Here is an 11901-nt window from a genome sequence, read left to right on the forward strand (position 1 = left end):
ACTTTCTGTTCAATTCTGTTTGTTTCATACAGAAAGTTTGAAAGTCCCCTATTTCATTGAATATCCTTTTTTTAGGTTTTTGCAAGGCAATGGGGTTAAGTAGCTTGCCCAAGGCCACACAGCTAGGTAATTGTTAAGTGTCTGAGGCTGGATTTGAACTCAGGTACTCCTGACTCCAGGGCTGGTTCTCTATCCACCATGCCACCTAGCTGCCCCTGAATATTCTTTTTACCCCTGAAAGATTATGTTCAGTTTTGCTGGGTAGTTGATTCTCAGTTGTAATCCAAGCTCTTTTTCCTTCTGGAATATCATATTCCAAGCTGTTTGATCTTGTGCTATCCTGACTGTAGTTCCAGAATTTTTGAATTGTTTTTTCCTGGTTGCTTGTAATCTTTTCTCTTTTGGTTATAATATTCCTAGAATTTTTGATTTTAGGATCTCTTTCAGGAAGTGATTGGTAGATTCTTTCAATTTCTATTTTACCCTCTGCTTCTGGGATATCAGAGCAATTTTTCCTGGAGACTTTCTTGGAAAATGAGGTCTAGGTTCTTTATTTGGTCATGACTTTCAGGTAGTTCAATACTTTTTAAAGGGCTTTTGCAAGGCAAATGGGGTTAAGTGGCTTGCCCAAGGCCACACAGCTAGGTAATTATTAAGTGTCTGAGACCGGATTTGAACCCAGGTACTCCTGACTCCAGGGCCGGAACTTTATCCACTGCACCACCTAGCCACCCCTAGTTCAATAATTTTTAAATTGTCTCTTCTGGTTCTGTTTTCCAGGTCAGTTGTTTTCCAATGAGATATTTACCATTTTCTTCTAGTTTTTCATTTTTCTTTTTGTCTTTTTTTGTTTCTTGATTTCTCACAAAGTCATCAGCTTCCCTTAGCTCTATTCTACATTTTAAGGAATTATTTTCTTCTGAGGACTTTTGTATCTTATTTTCCATCTGATCAATTCTGAATTTTAAGATATTTTTCTCCTCACTGGCCATTTGGACTGCTTTTTTTCCATTTGTTTCAAACTTTTTAAAGATGTTATTTTCTTCAGTATTTTTTTGTATTTCCTTCACTAAGCTGCTGACTTGGTTTTCATGCTTTTCCCACATTGCTTTCATTTCTCTTTCCAATTTTTCCTCTACCTCCTTTACTTGATTTTCAAAATCTTTTTTGAACTCTTCCATAGCCTAAGACCAATTCATATTATTCTTGGAGTCTTTGAATGCAGAAACTTTGACTTTGTTATGTTCTGTGTATGTGTTTTGATTCCTCATAGGATCAAAGTAATTGTCTATGGTTGTAATTTTTTCTTTGGTCATTTATGCAGCTTATGATTTTAACTCTTTTTTAAGGTAGGGCTCTGCTTTCAGGGAGGAAGTCGCACTGCCCAAAGCTTTTGAGGGTTTTTATAGCTGTTTTCAGGGATACCTCACAGGGTTCTTCAAGTTCTCAATTCTTCCAAGGTATTATGAGAGGCTGTGACTGCCCTCTTGGCCTTGTGGATGGCCATAAGCACTCCTTTCTCCCCTAGAACCATGGAGAATCCATGCTCCACTGCAGGCAATGAACTCTGTTGTGTCTCTGCTCCTTTTCCTGAGATTGGGGCCCCAGATTGTGACCTGGATCTGTGTATGGGTAAAGAAAGAGTTCCACCTCAGGGATAGCAAAGAGACCTCCAATTTCCCCTGACCTTGCCATCTGGGCTGAGTGCTCTGGAGGCAGTTGCCCAGTGACTCTCCAGGCCTGCTCTTGGTCCCTGGTGGAAGGTGTATGGCTACTCTGAGGCCTGCATTGGACTGGGTTCCACTCTCACTCTGATGTGAGAGAGTTAACCTGTTGAGCTTCCCAATTGTCCTTGGGCTGAGAGGTCTGCAAGCTGCCACTGCAGCTATGGACCCAGGCATCCCCCAGGACCCAGGCGATCCATGAGCTGTATCTGATTGACTAGAGGAGATTCACTTTGGTGATGCTGGGCTATGCTGTGGGCCCTTTCTAACCCTGGTATAATAGACCCTAACCATAGATCTTCCAAGTTGTTTTGACCTGGAAAATTATTTCATTCAGTATTTTTGTGGGTTCTGCCACTTTAGAATTTGGTTAGAATCATTATTTAAAGGTATTTGGAATGGTTTGGGGGATGGCTCAAGAGAGTTCCTGACTTACTCTGTCATCTTGACTCTTCTCCCCTGTGTTAGCTTTTTTGTTTGCTATATAACTTCCAACTTCTATTGAATATGTCAAAATCTTCATATAATTTCAGATGAAATGCTTTCTAGTTGTGCCTCCTTCCTCCATCTTTATCTTGTAAAGTTGATTTTTTAGGAAGTAAATAAAAGTATTTATCCTTAATAAATTTCACTTTATTGTATTCTGGCCAATACTGTAGACTAACAAGATCTTGTTGAGTTCTGACTCTTATCACTCATGTTATAAGTATTTAATAAATGCTCATCAATTCATCCATGTTTTGGTTATCTATACTAGCATCATATCATTTACAAATTGGACTGGTGTACTATCTTTGATTCCTGGAACATGCCATATGAGATGGACTACCAAGGTGATATCAGTCCAATTATGATTACTCTGGTTTTGGTCAGTTAACTGATTTTGAATCCATCTAATTGTACTAGTTTATAGTCCTTATCTTGATATCTTTTCCACAAAACTGAAATATGAGACTTTTCTAAATGTTTGACTAAAATTGAGGTTAATAGAATATGTAACATTCCCCAGATCAAGTAGTCTGGACATTCTTCTGAGAAAAGGAAATGAGGTTAATCTAGCATTACTTGTTTTTATGAAACCACACTGATTCTCTGTCATCTCCATTTCCTTTTCTACAAGTTCACTAATTTCATAATATGTCTTAGAAACTTTCTGGAAATTAAGGTCAAAATCACTAGCTCAGAGTGTACAGATTGAACTTTGCCTCCTTTTTTGAAAAATAAAAAACAACAGAGTATTTGCCAGTCTTGTATTATCTCTTTAGTTGTCTGTGACCTTCTGGTGATCAATCAGTGATAGTGGCAGTTTTTTCAATACCAGAGAAAGTTCAAGCTGGATCTGGTGACTTGAATTTTATAAGGGTCTTGCTGTCTCCTTATTTCTTCTTGAATATTAGCATCCTATTAACTGCTTCTGTATGGTTCTTTCCATTCTATACATCATTCACCTTGACAGAAAACACATGCAAAATTAGAATTGATCATTTATCCCTTTTCTTTCTTCTTCTATTATTATTATTATTATCCTAACTACACTGAAATGAGTATTCCTTCTCTTATCTATCTTTTTCTTCCATTAAAAATAATTCTTTTTATTGACCTTGTTGGTTTTAGCTAAATTTGAGTTTTAACATTTCCAATACTATTCTTACAGGGCCACCCTGCCCTTTTGTATTTATCCTCACTTATGTGACTTTGCTTTTTTCTTCAGTATGTAATAAGACACAAAACTTCTCTGGGCTTCAGGAAGGACCCTGTGATCATGCTTTCCATTTTCATTAAGAGACCTCCTTTCAGATCTGGATTCATGAATGCAGATTGAGATCAGTTTTGGGGAAGCAGATTCTAAAAAAGGCCTTTCTGAAATTCTCTGGCTCTTCATATTTCTATCCTAAAGTACTGGGTAGAATCACTTAAAACTTAGATTTGAATCATGTTGATGATCTCTCCAAATGGATGATATAGCAAAGTACTAAATGTATATTGTAAGTCAGGCATGGAACAACTATTTAATATCCAAACAGGAAGAAGTTTTGGGACCAGTTGAATTAGCATTTCATATTTTATATTTCACTGTCTTTGAACAACTCCTGCAAGGTCCATATTTCAGGCAAACCAGACCTGTGCTTGAGGCTTCTCCTTTCTATGGTAATATTCAAGAAGTATGTAGGTAGGTACAGGGCACCCTTCTTGCTGTCAATTATTTCCAGTTGACAGCTCCAGATCTCTCAAGCTCAGGAGGATGCCTCTAAAGTTGGATTTGTTCATTACTGTTTGGTTCAGAGAAAGAATATTTAAAAAAAAATTAGAAGCAGATGGGGACCCAAAGCTCAGGCTCAGGCTAGTTTAGATGAACACATATACTCTAGTAGTCATATGTTTGAAGCTGCCTTGCATACCTTTAAAAAGAAGCCCAGGGAGAAAGAACTACGGGACCTGTACATTCCAGAGAGTTTTTGGAAGAGAGAGTGGTGGCTATCTCTCTTTTTAAAATTGTGTCAACATCTTTCCCAGGGGTCACAGAATAGAATAAGAGACTTCTTAGGGTTTTGTGAATCACTCCCAAATACTTAATCTTTTTATAATGGAGCCACATATTTCTCCAGAAAGGCTGAGACACAGATTCAACATTTCAGGGGGTATGATCAGAGCAGAGAGTGGTTTCTATTTAACCCATCTCCCATTACAAACATATATATATATATATATGTATAAAATCTAAATTGGTTAGTTAATTTTTTGTGCATTCACTGGCAGTTATAACACTGTGTCTGAAATTAGAGTGGAATCCCAGATTCATTTCACGGTACTGGAGGTAGGTCTATAGCTTTTACACTGTGACCCTAAAACTATGGGCTCACAGAAGGGGTAAGCAAGCAGGGCTGTTGCTCTCAATTTGCAGTGGCCTAGCTGAAAGAATTGATTTGTAATTGTCTTCTAGAGCTCCACCTTGTGGTAAATTTGCAGTAGGGTTGTCTAGATTCAAGTCAGGGTCTGGAGTGTAGAAAGTCCAGGAGGGCATCAGACTAGGGAATAGGAATTGCTGAAAGTTTGTAGCTCTCTAGCTTGAGCTGACCTTATGATCCTTTCAATGGCCATTTGAAGATGTATCAATTGTCTAATTATTAGAGAAATGAAAATTAAGGCAACTCTGAGATTCCATCTCACATCCATTAAAATAGCAAAGTTGAGAACAATGCAAAATGACTAATTTTGGGGGGATTGCAAGAAAACAAGAGCATTAATGAATTATTTGTGGAATTGTATATTGGTCTAGCTATCCTGAAAAGCTATTTGTAATTATGCTCCTAAAATTATTTAGCTGACCCTTGGATAGAGTGATAAGTACTACTAGGTCTATATCCTAAAAAGAACAAAAACAACAGTAGCAACAATTTATATTTTGATTAATGTGTTAGGCATTGAACTAGATGACTTTCAAATATTATCTCATTTGTTCCTAACTGCAACTCTTGGTGGTAACCTGGGTGATGTGCCCAGGTTCACATAGCTAATATGTATCTGAGATCTTCCTGTGTCTAGACCCATTGCTCTATCTCCTGGACTACCTAACTACCCAAAGAGAATCAAGAGGAAAAGAACCTAAGTGTGCAAAAATATTTTAATAGCTCTTTTTATAGTGATAAACTAAGGGAATATCCATAATTTGGAGTATGGCTGAACAAATGAAGGTATATGGATATGATGTAATACTAATATACCATAAAAATGATCAAAGGAAGGATTTGTATGAAACCTGGGAAGACTTATATGAACTGATACAGAATAATGTGAGCAGAATGAAGAATAGAATTTATACAATAATAACACTCAAGACTAAATGTAGAAAGACTTAAGAACTCTGACAAAGCAATAATCATCTACAATTCTAAAGGACTGATGGAGAAGCAAGCTAACCATGTTTTAATATAGAGATGTTAGACAATGAGATGTATGCATTTCATACATGTTAATGTGAGAATTTGTTTTGTAACTTTACATATCCATGTCTGGATAACTGTCCCTGATCATCTTTATTTCCTCACTTCCTTTGATTTTTAAAAAAATTTTTAATTTTATTTTTGGTTTTTGCAAGGCAATGGGGTTAAGTGACTTGCCCAAGGTCATACAGCTAGGTAATTATGAAGAGTCTGAGGCCAGATGACTCCAGGGCTGGTGCTCTATCCACTGTGTCACCTAGCTGCCCCGCTTACTTCTTTTAAATAACAAGTAAAATCCCACCTTCCAAAGGAAGCCTTTACTAATCTCTTGTAATTCTAATAATGTCTTTCCTCTGTCAATTATTTCTTCTTTATCCTGAAAGTAGTTCATTTGTACATAGTCATCTGCTTGTTGTCTTCTTCATTAGATTATGAAGTCCTTGAAGGTTTTAATAATGCTTATTTAACTGATTGACTGACTTTTTTTAATGGTGGAACAAGAAGGGAGAGAAGATAAGTTTTTGTTAATTGAAAGAAATAAATTTGATTAAATTTCTTTTTAAAGAATGCAGAACTCAGTACTCTGAGATCATAGTTTTGAGACCACAGTTAAGACAGACCAGAGGCTTAGAAAACTATTTAAAACAGTCACTCTAGAAGTATACAGAGACTTACTCTAATACACAATCCCTACTCAGGAAATAAGGCTAAAACAATGAGTAAATGAAAAAAATTTCTCTATAAAGTTATTATAAATAATTGATAGTATATGAAAAATGCTCTAAAGCATCAAGGATTAGAGAAATGCAAATGGTCAGGACTCTATAATATATATATATATATATATATATATATATGTATATAAGGTATCTTTGTTATAATAAGAAAGGATAAGTATTTTCCCCTCAGAATTCTAATATTATCAAAGATTATAAGGAGAATATATCACCTTCGAATGGTTTTGTTATATTTTGATAATTTTAAAAAAGGAGGGTCCAAGAGATTTATTTTTCAGGAAAAGTGGAAGAAGGGAAAAGAAACATTATGGACAAGATGGAAGAAAGTGGATGCTATTTGAACTTTATTTTCAACTGAGTTGGTCAAAGAAGGGTAGAACATACACAGTTTGGGATAGGAACATAATCAATTCACCAGGGAAATAGGAGGTAACAGAATGAGGGAATCGGGGGAAATTAGAGGAAGGATAGATTCTGAGAGGGATTAATCATAAACAAAACATACTTTACTCTTGAAAGGCTAAGAACCTGTGACTGGGGTTTGGAAGAAAGGAAGAGAAGAGGAGCAGGGGAGCAGAACCTGATTCAATCAAGCAAAGTATATTGAGCATCCTCCTCTTTCTCCACCCTCTCTGTAAAGAGGGGACAAGGAACAAAGAGGATAGCCTATAAAAATATTCCTGAATTGAATATTTTATGACCATATATTTCTCCTTTTATTATTTTCCTTCTTAATTCTCCTTGTTTCTATATCTAGCCTGCACTAGAATGCTCTTTCTTTGAGGTTTTCCCATTCATTAATGAAACATATGCAACTGTCTGGTTCGTTCAGTATCCTGCTAAACAACAGGAGGAGTAAACCTCCCCCCACCTCTGCCAACTCTGAATTTCTTGTTCCTTAGTTTTCATTAAAAAAAAAAAAACCAAAACCAAAACCAAAACTATAATCACAGTCCTCCCTAATTTCTCATTTCTAACATATTAGTAGCTCTCCTATTGACCGGCCATTCCTGATCAACCCTGCCCTTGGATTCTAGACTTCATAGTCTTTTCTCTTATTCATTTATTTATTCAACAAATATTTGTTGCATATTAACTATATTGTGTATACAGGATAATTTTTTAGACTTTTTTATTCTTACTCCTTTTGTGTATACTATAAAGAAAAAAGGTTTTGTAGGATTGTGATGACCTCTGGAAATATAACAACAGTAATAATAAATAAGAGCTAACAATTATTTAGTATTTATTTTGCTTTAAAAATTATTATCTTAATAATAACAACAACAGTGGGAGGTAGGTACTATGATTATCCCCATTTTATAGATGAAAAAACCAAGGAAAATAGAGGTCAAGTGACTTGCCCGGGTTCACATGGAAATTAAGTATCTGTGGTTGGATTTGAACTCAGGTCCTTTTTACTCCAGGCTCTGTCCACTCCACTAATATAGCACTTTAGGATTTACAAAGCACTTTACAGAGTTTATCTCATAACACTTCTGTGAGATAAGTACATTTATTATCATTTTATAGATTTGAAAATTGAGGCTAAAGTTAAATGGTTTGGAGAGAGTTACATAGCTAATAAATAAAATTTTTCTGACTCCAAATTAAATAATCTAATATGATAGGCTATTTAATTTAATGTAAATAGTTATTTTTTAATAACCAGGATGAAAAGAATACATATTGTTTTTTAGTTTGTTTTTTTTTGCAAGGCAATGGGGTTAAGTAGCTTGCCCAAGGCCACACAGCTAGGTAATTATTAAGTGTCTGAGGCTGAATTTGAACTCAGGTACTGCTGACTACAGGGCTGGTGCTCTATCCACTGCACCACCTAGCCACCCCCCCAAAAGAATACATTTAAAAGGAGAGTCCCTACATTTTTGAGCAAGATGTTAGAAGAAAGGGAGGCAATGTACAACCATATACTGAGCTCTATCTTTGCACTGGCTATCTCTCATGCCTAGAATGCCCTGCTCCATAATTTCCACCTTAATTTATGTGACTTCTTTCAAAGTCAGCTCAAATCCTATCTTCTGCAGTTGACCTCTTTTGATCTCTTCCTCTCCCCCTCCATATTACCTTTAATCTATTCTCTATGTAATATAGCTAGATCGAATGTCGAATAATGATCAGCAGGTCCAGATATAGCATGGATGGATATAATTTTCAGTCTGATTTACCATGTCTTCAAGGACGACTATGATATGTCCTTTGTGAAAGCTGAGCCTGGAAGAGTACTCATTTTTTATTCTAACTCTAAAGGGGGTAATGGACTAGAATTTTATCTGTATGCCACACCTCAAATATTGGTAGTCTGAGTATAATGCTCTCTTTTAGGAATTGAGATCAAAGTTATTTCCCTTAGTTTTTCTAAAGGGAAAGACTCACTTATTCTTAGCCAGCATGACAATCACATGATAAACATGACAATCATAAATGGTAAGTAACATTTTATCAAGGCAAATGATAATTTTAAAAGACGATTTTCTCCAGTTGTTTGTAAAAACAATTGTTAATGTTTGTTTTTTTTTAAGTTTTGAGTTTGAAACTTCTTCACTTCCTCCCTTCACTCCTCCCTGAATCAGTAAGCAACTTGATATAGGTTAATCATATGCAATCATGCAAAATGTATTTCCTTTTTCTTTTTTGCAAGGCAATGGGGTTAAGTGACTTACCAAGGTCACACAGTTAAGGAATTAATAAGTGTCTGAGATCCGATTTGAACTTAGGTCCTTCTGACTCCAGAGCTGGTACTCTATTCACTGCAACAGTTAACTGCCCCACAGAATATATTTTCTTATCATTCATTTTATAAAACAAAATACAGACAAAAAACACACAAATTAAGTGGAAAACAATTTTATTTTGATTTGTATTCAGACCCCATAGTTCTTTCTCTGGAAATGGATAGCATTTTTCATTATCAGTCTTTTAAAATTGTCTTGGATCAATGTATTGCTGAAAACAGCTAAGTCATTCATAGTTGATCATTGAACAGGTATTACTGTTAACAATGTACAATGAGCTCCTGGTTCTGCTCACTTTACTTTGCATCAGTTCATGTAAGTCTCTCTAAGTTTTTCTGAAATCATCCTAGTCAACATTTCTCATAGCACTATAGTATAGTATTCCATTGCAATCATATACCACAACTTGTTCACCTATTCTTCAATTAAAGAACATCTTCTCAATTTCCAAGTCTTTGCCACTACAAAAAGAAAGGCAAATAATAATGTGAAAAGTATTATACAGATTAGGACAGATGATAGGATATAAGAGTAGATGAATTCGGTTTTTTTTTTGGCTCAACCAAGAAGAAATGATCTCATCAGAAAAGGCTCATATTGGTATTTGGATTGTAGAATCTAGAAATGGAAATATAATATGAGTAGTTGAAATTAGCTCTAGAGCCACTTGGAGAGTGGAAAACATATCAGGGATCCATTTATTGTTTTGTAAATTTACTAGTCTTAAGAAAGCAATGGAGTAAATATTAATAATGCCGAAAAAACTCAATCATTCTATCAACAAACCTTTACCAAGTGTCAATAATGTGCTTGACACTTTCCTAAGTGTTTTAAATACTTAAAAGTGTGTTTTGTCCCTATTTTTTTTTTCTTTTGAGAGAGCTGGTTGTTAAACAGCAACCTCTCCACGTTGTCTATATATCTGCAAATTTGGGAGCTCACCTCCCAGCGCCAGGGCCGCCTCCCGCTGCGCCAGCCCAGCCGTAGCGAAGGGGGTGTCTAAGGAGAAGTTTTCAGGAACACGGCTCGTGCCAAGCAAACCACCCGTAAATCCACCCGTGGTAAAGCCCCCAGGGCACACAGCTCGCCACAAAAGCTGCTCTCAAGAGTGTGCCTTCTACCAGAGGGGTCAAGAAGCCTCACCGCTACAGGCCGGGTCCTGTGGCTCTCCGTGAAATCAGACGTTTTCAGAAGTCCACCGAACTTCGGATTCGTAAGCTCCCCTTCCAGCGTCTGGTGCGTGAAATTGCTCAGGACTTCCAAACATCTGCGCTTCCAGAGTGCAGCAATTGGTGCTTTGCAGGAGGCAAGTGAAGCTCATCTGCTGGGCCTGTTTGAGGACACCAACCTTTGTGCTATCCACGCCAAACGTGTCACAATCATGCCAAAAGATATCCAGCTAGCACGCCGCGTACGTGGAGAATGTGCTTAAATTCCACTATGATGGGAAACATTCTTCATTCTCAAAACAGAAAAAAAAATCTCTTCTTCCTGTTATTGGTAGTTCTGAACGTTAGATATTTTTTTCCCATGGGGTCAAAAGATACCTAAGTATATGATTGCGAATGGAAAAATAGGAGACAGAATCAGGTATTGGCAAGTTTTTTCCATTTTCATTTGTGTGTGAATTTTGAATATAAATGCGAGGACATAAAGCATTAATGCGGTCAAAAAAATGTTTCCGTGAACAAATTTCAACGATTCAACTTTATAACAATTACAAATAAACCTGTTAAATTTTTCTGGACAATGCCAGCATTTGGATTTTTTTAAAAAGTAAATTTCTTATTGACGGCAACTTAAATGGTGTTTGTAGCATTTTTATCATACGGTAGATTCCATCCATTCACTATACTTTCTAACTGAGTTGTCCTACATGCAAGTACATGGTTTTAATATTGTCTGTCTTCTGTGCTGTTCCTGTAAGTTTGCTATTAAATACATTAAACTACAAAAAAAAAAAAATTTGGGAGCTCACATTAGACATTTGAAAATTCAAAATACTGACTCATTCCTATCTCTTTCAAATTTTACTTGCCTGGTTGCTTTAATAGTCTTTCCACATTTATGCAGTGGACTCTCATTAAACTAGTGTCAATCATGTCTTCAACCATGTAGGTAGGACACAGTGTTACAGGAAGAAGTTGTATTTTGTACATGTCTAGATAATTGCTTGTTGCCTAGCCCAAAAGTCCTGATAATAGCAGTGTCCCTCAGACCACCAGCTCCACTTTTAGCTTCACCCTTGCATCTGTCAGTGAGGGGAGCAACCTCTGTGGAACTGCTTCTGCCGATGTAGGTGCTTGCTCAGTAGCCATAGTTGCAGTAGGCTCAGAAAAGACTCCTTGGCACTTTCAGATGGTTCAAGAACAGAAAAGGACATAACTTTTTATCAGTGGAAATGACATTAAAGAAGATCTCTTACCCATGTGCTTTTTCAAGACATCCTAAGGGCCATGGAACCTTTCCATCTGACTTGGAACTGAAACCTGCTATTAGAAGATTGTTTCCCATTAGGTTAATTACTAGAGATTAGCAACTGTCTCTAATTTTCTGTTTGCATCCCTTTTGTTTTTTGGCACACTTGATAAGTGTTTCATTCATTCATTCATATCATCCATCCATCCATCCATCCATCCATCCATCCATCCATTCATATGATTCATTCATTCAATCACCCTCCCCATTAGAATGTAATTTCCTCCAGGGCAGGGATGCCAGGCAGTATCTCCTTTAAGCACTGGTG

The 11901-nt window shown here is 36.5% G+C and overlaps 1 pseudogene; it reads left to right on the forward strand.

The window, feature by feature from the left end:
- Positions 1-1532: 1532 nt before the first annotated feature.
- Positions 1533-10942, forward strand: LOC141494075 (histone H3.3A-like; annotated as a pseudogene).
- Positions 10943-11901: the final 959 nt, after the last annotated feature.

This window comes from Macrotis lagotis, chromosome 7 (genome assembly GCF_037893015.1).
Source record: "Macrotis lagotis isolate mMagLag1 chromosome 7, bilby.v1.9.chrom.fasta, whole genome shotgun sequence".
Lineage (NCBI taxonomy): Eukaryota > Metazoa > Chordata > Mammalia > Peramelemorphia > Peramelidae > Macrotis > Macrotis lagotis.